Genomic DNA, 9,760 nt, shown 5'->3' on the forward strand with positions numbered 1-9,760 from the left:
CCGTGGGCATTGCACGACATGGGTGCACTTACATACATGCAGGCAATACACGCATACATAAAAAATAATAATAATAAACAAAATATTTTTAAAAAATACCCAGGAAAAGAACATAGCATTAGATAAGTGACAGAGATGGAGCACACAGTGCTGACCTAAGGGGTAAATTAGAATATGCATGCATTTATTTCTTGACGCATAGTAGGAATTAAACAAATCTTGATTGAATAAGTAATCTACTACAGGGAAATATAAAGGAAAGAAATTTTAAACTATGGGCTGGAGTTAAACCTTGAATCCCAGACCAAGTAGTGAGGACTTCTAAAAGCCAGCAGGGAGGCACTGAAAAATTTGAAAAGGAAGGAATGCAAAGATCAGCAGGTGATCTCTAAGACAAATCTAGTATTGAGATGAGGCAGAGTAGAAAGGAGGACTAGAAAGAGCAGGCTGTGCCAAGAGATTGATGCCACATAATAAAGGTACTAGGATTAGAGGGAATAGGAGCAACTAACCTGCAAAGAACCCATGTACAAAATATCTGGAAGGTAGAACTACCTGTCCTGCTTTGCTGGACATATCTATACACACAGAACAAGATTCTGCAGAATAGTAAACACTCCACAACACCTGAAGGTCCATTCATGGCTTTCACACTGTGTTCTTTCCTGAATCGCTCTACTATTTTAATATTTGACCTTTTGATGGAACTTCCTGTTTTGAGTTAATATTCCATATGCCTTTGGATTCAAATTAAATTCTACAGCCCCAATTTTATATTCAGAATTCATTTTTAAATTTTATTTATTATTTCTATTTTATGTGTATGCATGTATTGCCTGTATGTAGGTAAGTGCACCTGTGTCATGCAATGCCTACAAAGGTCAGAAGAGGCTGTCGGATCCCCTGGGACTGGTGTTACAGAGAGTTGTTAGCTGCCATGTGGGTGCTGGGATTGGAACCCACGTCTTCTGCAAGAACAACCAGTGTCCTCAACCACTGAGCCATCTCTTGGGCCCCTCAGAATTCATTTTTATACTCTCTGTGCTCCAAGTTTAAGGTAAATACAATCCTCATCCTTGACTCAGCCTCAACTTCTGGGCTCGATTCCCAATAGTAGGTCACTTGTTTATAAGCTACCCTATTCCTAGAGTGTCTTGAATATGACCAACAAAGGAAGGACTTATACAGGGAAGGACATTGCTACAGTTTGGACATTGGAAATAAATGAAATCAAGTATGAATTACCTTTCAAAGTAGGTCACTCATTCACAGAGATTCTGGAGTGCTAGTTATATGTCAGTCACTGCTGTGTATGCTGATGTAAATCAAAAAACAAAGCAGTCAACATTCCTGCTCTCATGAAGTTTAACTGCTAGACAAGAAAGACACATAATAAACAAGAAACATGATAAGTCTATAAAGTAAATGCTATGTGCCGTGGAAAAAACAGAAAAGGGTATAGGGGGTCCCATTGAAGAGAGACATGGGAGAAGATGCTCTATGGAATAGTGTTGCCTGAGTAGGACTCCTTGGGAAGGGGAAACATGAGTGAAGAGGTAGAGGTAATTAGCTATGAGGATATGGGTGGAGACAGAACATTTTAGAAAGGACTAATGAGTAGGAACATTTCTGGCAATGTCAAAGAACAGCAATGTCAGGGTAGCAACCCAAGAGCAAGCAAGAGGTGGGATGATGGGCAAAGATCACAATAAATCTTTGGTAAATACGGGATTTTACAGGCCATCTTAAGAATCTGGCTTTCATCATGAGTTAAATAGAGTCATTGAAGGTTTTGCCTTTAGCTAGCTGAGATGTTAAATAGAGAGGTCTGAGATTGAAATAGATAGTGGGAAGTGCTCTGCATATAAAGTATAGGGAAAATAAGACACACGATAAAATTACCAAAGGGTTAATTGTAGATCTATCAGATAAAAGAAGAGCATCAAGGTCTGAGCCAGAGCTACTCCACATTAAGAGAATAGGACTAATGGTGATATTCCTAGTGATTAAAGGCATCTGCATCTAGTGAGAGATGACTAGAGATGAGTTCTAGTTCATATATGCTGTTTGAGGTATACATACAAAATTCAGCTTCACTCCTATTGGCTAGCTTTCCTGGTGCTTGAAGGTGCTATGCATACTACCAGAGAATAAAAGTAATCATCAATCTTACCCAGCAGTCAATGTTGTGAGCTACAATAATCAGCCTGGTAGTTCAAGATATGCCCACTGTAGTGTTACAGACTTATAGGACTAACCAACCACTTTCTGATTTGATTTAAGTTTTCTCCATAAGATGGAATCCATGTCTGGAACCCTGATCAGAGGCAAGAATCTGTGGCTGGCTAGATAGGTCATAAGCTCTAGAGGAATATCTACTACTATTATCTGTTAAACAGACATTCACAATTATTTTAATGACTGATACTATACACACAGACTAGTGTACCTCTCAACTTCCATCAGAGAAGCTTCTTTTTGAGTAGATGAGGATTAACACAGAGCTTCACAACTGTTCAACATGCACAAAATAAGAGACTGGGGTACCTCCAGCCCTAAATGAGACATCTGTATTCCAGCTCCTCCTCCTATACTTTGGGGATCATCATAGAAAAATGGGCAGAAAGAGTATAAGAGCTAAAGGCAGTGGATGATTACAAAGAAACTGTGCTTTCTGGACACAACAGGGAAACTGCACATATGAACTCAAAGCTGTTGTGATGTGATGGCATTCAAAAGACCTGTGAAGGACTAAGTAAGACAAAATTCCAGCATGGAGGGGAGAAGGTGGCCATTACTCTAGTGGAGGAATCTAAGCCTGAGCTATGGATCTACTGTCAATCAAAGGCTGCTAGGGGGATGATCACTTTTCCTTAAAGGCCTCTGGGTGACTACACGTGTTCCAGTAGATCACTTTACAACTAAGTACATGCTGGTAGCACTAAGTGAATTTAAAAAGAAAGGACACATGCAATTGGGGGGAAATAGTGATAGAGAATATATAGGAGGAAATCAGGGGTAGAAATGCTAAAACACATACAGGTACAAAATTGTCAACCAATTAAGGAAACAATTTTTAAAATTCAGGTGACAATCTACCCTGTGCTGTTAAGTATTTAACTATCAACTCTCCAGGGAGAGGAACATTACTTATGTTTGCCAATTTCTCTGGTATAAATACTCCATCATCACCAATTTTGAGCTATCAAATTGAATCTATATTCATTTAGGTGTAGTTTGAAATACAGCGATCAACACACAATTTTTGAAACACATGGTGAGAATTCCTTTCAAAAGAGGGATCACTGAAGCCTTTGGAAAGGATGAAATCTTTAGAGGAGATAAGATAATAAAGAGGAGGAAAGTAGAGGCAGGACGTAGATGAATTCCCACATTAAAGTGCTGGGAACATTCTCAAATTGAAAAAGAAAAGTCAGGGTGGGATATAGCTCAGTTGTAGGGCACTTACTTAGTGTGAAACCATGGATCCCATCCACAGTACTACAGAATAAATAAAGAAAAAGAAGTAAAAGAGAAAGAAAATAATTTAAATTGCAGGATGGTGTTTAAAACAAGGTCCATTTTGGTCAAGTATTTCTCTTTTTTTCTTTCCCCTTTTCCCATGATATGGAAATAAACTGGGTCTAAATAGCAACTTTTCCTTTCAGCCTTTCAAGGAATGGATGTTCTGAATTCTTCATATGCAAGGATTTCAGTTTGACCTCAGCTATGAACAATGCCACTCACTTTCAGCATTCCTTAAAGTGCCATCATCCCTACATAGTCAACAGGTTGTGAAGGTTAATTTTGATTAAATTTACAGGCTCTAGAATAACCTAAAAACATGTCTGCGAAGGTTTATCAAGATTGGGTTAACTGATGGTGGAAGACCCATTGTGAGTATTGACATCATCACCCTACGGACTAAGATCCTGGACTGAATAAAATGGAGATATGAGCCGAACACCAGCATTTATCCCTGTCTTCACCTGATGGTTGGGGGAACGTGACCAGCCACCTCAAGCTCCGGCATCCATGCTTTCCCTGTCAGGACAAACTTCACCCCCAAACTGTGAGCCAACTATAAATGGTTCCTTCCTTCCGTAAGGGGAACTTAGGTTGCTTTTGTCAGGTATTTTGTTAATGCAGTAAGAACAGTTACAAATAGGCATTTGATGTTTGATTTTACAAATACTCATTGTGTTTCCTGAGACTTATTATTTTTGTCTCTAAGCCATTTTTCATTTGGTAGAGGTCAGAAAGATGCTTATACTGACCAATACTTATTAAAAGTTCATTTAACATGGGTACTTCTAGACAACTTACGTTTTCTATACAACCTCAGGGATGAAGAGTAAATCCAACAATATAAGTTTTTATTTGTTTGTTTTGTTAGGTTAGAGACAGGGTGTCACTCTGTATGTAGTACAAGTTGGCCTGGTACTTGCTACATAGTGCACGCTGGCCGCTGGCCTTGAACTAATGGCCATTGTTTCACCTCAGCCTCCAGACGGCTGGAATTACAGGCATTTACCACTATACCTGGCAAGGTTAATTCTTGATTCTCTAGGTAAAATTTATGTTATAGATAACCATACATATGATGCAATCATCACATGTGATGTAACTTTTAATAAACTCCATTTAGCTTTGAGGTGTAATATGCATATGAGAATAATATTTTTGGAATTTTATATGATAGTCTCATTGTTTTCATAAATGTATTTGTAATAAGCAAACTAAGAATCCTTGTTTTTTTATTTGAAAAACGTAAGCCATATTAGTAGATTTTGGATCAAATTATTTTTAGTTTACACCCCCAATGTCTGCTGGATACTGTAAAGGAGCCCACCTAAATCTAAAAATCCTAGTGAGAAAAATCTCTAAAGCCCAGCCCACATGCTTTTTGAGCCTGTGCTCTGGGAAAAGTTGGGCTAGTCTTCCAAAGCTCTGGTATTAAATATTCTTTCAGGTTGCAGGTAAATGTTCACTCCAGATCTTCAGAGAGGCTCTGAATCTAAGGAGTGCTCTGTTCTCAGGGTATTGAAATTATGACTTGAAAAAAAAAAGCCATTAAATTTTCCTCAAGTAAAAGTCAGTTTGAAGCCAGTGAACCTTTTCCAAAAGGCAGAGCTCCATCTCAGTGTTTGGGGACCTTGTACAATCTCCCTTGGGGCCCATATGTGAAATGAAGACAATACGGAGACTTGCGCCTTCACATAATTGATCCACTTTCATCCACATAAAGGGATGAAAAAGTCTCAAATTATTAACAGTCCAGTGCTTTTACAGCTCCTACCTACCACCTGCTTATCACTTTCAAATTTCCCCTAATTGAATTACAAAGAGCAGACCAAATGACCTTAGTTGTCCAAGCACTATTTATCACATTTTATTTTAAATGAATCACATTTTTAAAAGAAAATACACTCTTCATCCATTCTCCCTCTCATAGTAATTACATCCTCTGTGCTCTAATGTTTCTGTGACTTTTATTTTCAAGAAACAACTATTACCTTTCACATAGTCAGTGACCTTGTTTGGATGACTCTGCCCTCTCTGATAACCTTGAAGCAAAAATTATAGAAGCTTCAATTGGCAAGTTCACCACTATCCAGTAAAGTATGAAAAGGTAAGAGCTCCTCATTTCTCAGCACCAGCACCCATCATGGAAAGACAAATAAAAAGAAAGGGCAAATTCCAATGACATGCATCTTGTAAATTGGAGACTCTTGTCGCAGTAAACTCCAATTCAGCTGTTCATAATCACAATGCATAATGTGCCTACATTACTTATTTTTAACTCTCTAAATTTGGACTTTTATTACTGATTCTTCCCTTTCTTGCTCTATATCTTTGAGCATCCTCAGTTTTCTCTACTGCAGGATTTTCTTTCAGAACCTATTAAATTTCATTGTGGCTATTAGTAGCAGATTGTTTTTGCAATGGAGAATCATAGATGTAAAAGAATCTGAACGACTTCTTAGTTCCAAGTAGACCATAATACAAGCAGAACTGGTGGAGGAGCAACTTGTTTATAAAATACTTTCAGTTCAATGAGCCTAAAGCTGAGCAATTTGTATGGCTTTTCTTCCCACTTTATGCTAATAAATGAGTTCAAAATTATTTTGCCTGGATTCAATTTAACTGTAAAATCACCATTCAAGATGAAGTGTCATCCCCAAATTTATTTACAAACAAAAATGGTATAATTTAACATGGACCATATGAATGTCTGTGCAGACTCTACATTGTACAGTCTTCTCTATTAGATGTGTTTGGCTAAATTTAATAACCAAAGCACATATAAGAGAGTTTAACACACTGGTGAAAACTTCCACACATGGGCAAGCTCTTCTACTGAAACAGCAGATCTCACCTGAGCACAGTGTAAGTGGAATTGTAACTCAGAGTGGGTACTGATTAGAACTAATCTTAGTTTAAGTCCAGCTCTCAGACTCAAATCTACCCTCTGGGCCTCATTTCCTCCTTTATAAAACTTTTTTGAAGTCATATTATCCTATGGGTCTATTTGGATAAAAGTGAATGCCAGGTTAAAGTAGGATTGTGTTCTTGCTTCTCCTGAAACAAAGCAAAATAAATCAAAAAGGAAAGCGCCAAGGTTACTACTGGCTTTGTTAAGTACCCGACATGGCGTTAAAGTTTTCATCTTTCTTGTCCTACTCCCAAAAATCCTGTGAGCACATTTTTCAGAAATGAGAAGCACTATCCAGTTAACTCATGTTTTGATGCAAGGACTTTATATTAAATAGCACATTTTTAAAAAATTCATGTTTCTGAATCTTTTCATGTTTCTCTTTTCAAATGACTAGAGCATGCATGTGAGAATTTGAATAGTGTTTTGGGTACAGGATTGATTCAAGTTACAAAGCAAAATATTTCCTCCAACCAAAATACAATTTTCTTTAGAATCATCTATCAATATATGGGAACATATTATCTCTGCAAAAAGATTCATGGAAGAAAACCTTCTGAGACTTTTCTTCTCTGAAACAGTTTGTCTATTTGCCATATCAACAAGCAGGTAACAGTGTCTGATAACTGTGTTCTAGAATTAGAAATCCCTAGGACGGCTCTGACCCTAGGACATAGTCATGGCTTTCTGCTATTGAGACTGTCATTGTACTTTGGGGTTGCTGGGTATATGTTACAAAGCCATCCTCACCACTTTCCACCAAGAATGTTGACTATTTTCTAAGCTTCCTGTCTTTCTGTAGGCCAGCAGACCTCCAAGCCCACAGGCAGAGGTGGACTATAAACTTTATCACTAATCAGGGTAAGTTCTATTGCCTGATAATACTATTTTATACATTTCAAAGGGTTCCTCTGCCAGAAAGGAATAATTATATTTTTCTTATTGATACTTCAACTACTTTAACCTGAATAAAGACATGTTTTGACTCAATATACATTTCTCTTAGGGAAGCAACATATGATTAAAAATCCATATGACACACTTATCAATCTCTCCTCCATTAGGAAGACTCTCCTCCATTAGGCAGTAAGGCCAGCAGTAAAATAAAATGGTCAGAATCAACATTTTATAATTAAGAAATAGCAATTTCTTGCAGCAATTCAGAGTTCTTTTAAATCTAAATCTCATTTAAAACTATTTGAGATGCTTTTCTTTTTCTATGGTGCTTTTCTTTCTCTTCACCAGCTCTGAGGTAGTGTGAAAATCAACAGCCCACAATCCAAGTTCAAAGTAGCCTCCTGACAGCCATTAGAAGGGTAAAATGTTCTAAGAGGCTCCTTCAAAGTCCTGTCTCCAGAGAACTGGTCATTATTTGTTCTGTTACCATGATTCTGGAAGACTCCCATCCACAAAGCTGTCTTTAGTCTTTTTTATTTATTTACTTATTTTGTGGGAGATGGGAGGTGAGCAAGGCATGTGTGTGCTACATCACATGGATGAAGCAAGAATACAACTTGCAGGAGTCAGTTATCTCCTTCCACATATATGTACTAGGGATTCAACTTAGGTCATCAGGCTTGGTGAAAAGCACCTTTACCTGGTGGCATCTTACCAGCCTTTTAGTTGACCTGATTAAGACTGATTTAGAGTAGAAAAGACTTTACAATTTTTTTTTTAATTTTTACAAAAACTTTATTGAGAATTTCATACATGCATATAAGGTGTTTTGATCAAATCCATGTCCTCTCTCTCCCTTCCAACATTTCCCCCTCTGAAGAGGTAACCCTAAAATCTTTTAAGGATTAGATACAAGCTCCCAAATACTTTTGGCGTTTTCAGCCTTTGGAGCAGAGTATGTTGCTAATAGGCCCAAAGACATTTGGACTTTTAGTCAAGAAACTGGCTACATTTCTTTGGGGTCTTTTTACCCTAACTGCCTAGCCAATTCCTACCTCCTACTCTTATCACACCATCCTCTGAAGGGGTTACCCAAACTGCCAATAGGGAATAGGGACACAGACCACTCTGTCTTCTTCCATGCTGAACAGGGACCCAGAGTGAGGCAACTGGACTCCTTCAGTGGATTTATGTAAAAGATTCCCAAATTGCATAACTCTTGTCTCTAAGGGGAGAAGAAAGTCCTTGAATTATGAATAGGGATGTGAAGAAGTAAAGGCAAGAGTAATTAGCATTACAAGTTCTAGACAGGGAACTAGAAAAAAGTCAGAACAGGGCAATTTTCAGATGATCATATGAGAGTCCACCGGAGTTTCTTGACAAGGGCTTCCAAAAGCATCCCTCTGTTGGGTTCTTCCTCATTTTTCTTTTGTCTTCTAGGGCTCCACTAGTTTTCTGGAAAGAGTGGCTAGATACTCAGGTGAGGGTCCAGTGGCTCTGCCTGGCACTCATTTAATGAATGAGCACAACCGTCAACAAGCCCAATTGTTATTTCTTTTGAGAATTTCATGCATGAGTATTGTATGTACCTCATCTCCACCTTTCCCTCTCCCTACTCCAACTCCTCCCATGGCCCCCACTCATCCTCAATTTCATTACCTCTTTTTTAATTATTATTGTTACAAATATAAATATGTGTGATTACACATATAGTGTTACAAATTTACATATACAACCTACTAAGTCCATTCAGTGTTTCTCCTATGCACATGTATTTAGGACTGACCACCCATGACTAGATAATCACTAGGGAGTTCGTACCAGGAGAAAACTGATTTTCCTCCTTTTAGCAGCCACTGATTATGATTATTTGAGCAGGTCAACTGGTGTTTTCATTATGCAAGTTGTATTTAGGCAACCAAATGAGTTTTCATAGGTGTCTAGAAATGTCTAGAAGACACTATCTAAGAGTAGGCATCCTGGCCCTCTGGCTCTTACAATCTATTCACCTCCATTTCCACCATATTCCCTGAGCCTTAGGTGTAGAAATTGTAATAGATGTTTCAAGTGGGGCTGGGCACCCCACAGTCACTTCTTCCCCGAATCTTCACTAGCTGTGTCTCTGAAGTCACTGGTCTACTGCCAAAAGAGGGTTCTTTGATGAGTGGTGTGAACTGCACTTAGCTGTGGTTATAAGAATAAGTAAATACAATACAGTTACAAATTCTATTTGTTTAGGAAAGCGGCAGTAGTAGGTTCTGCTCTTGGGTCTACCACCTCTCCAGTCATGGTATTTGGCTAGGTTTACAGTACTGGGGGTAAATTCCCTTCTATTGAGGAAGTCTTAATTCCAATTAAACAACTGTTGGTTACTCCCAAGATAAATGTGCCACTATCACTATTAAGGAGTGAAAATTTGTGTAGTAC

At 38.2% G+C, this 9,760-nt stretch overlaps 1 protein-coding gene across 1 annotated transcript in view; it reads right to left on the minus strand.

Moving 5' to 3' along the window:
- Positions 1–9,760, minus strand: part of Hs6st3 (heparan sulfate 6-O-sulfotransferase 3) — an 844,070-nt gene that overhangs the window by 194,738 nt on the left and 639,572 nt on the right. The window lies entirely within an intron of this gene.

The sequence above is a fragment of the Nannospalax galili genome, unplaced genomic scaffold (assembly GCF_000622305.1).
Source record: "Nannospalax galili isolate Female #2095 unplaced genomic scaffold, S.galili_v1.0 scaffold528, whole genome shotgun sequence".
In the NCBI taxonomy this organism is placed as follows: domain Eukaryota; kingdom Metazoa; phylum Chordata; class Mammalia; order Rodentia; family Spalacidae; genus Nannospalax; species Nannospalax galili.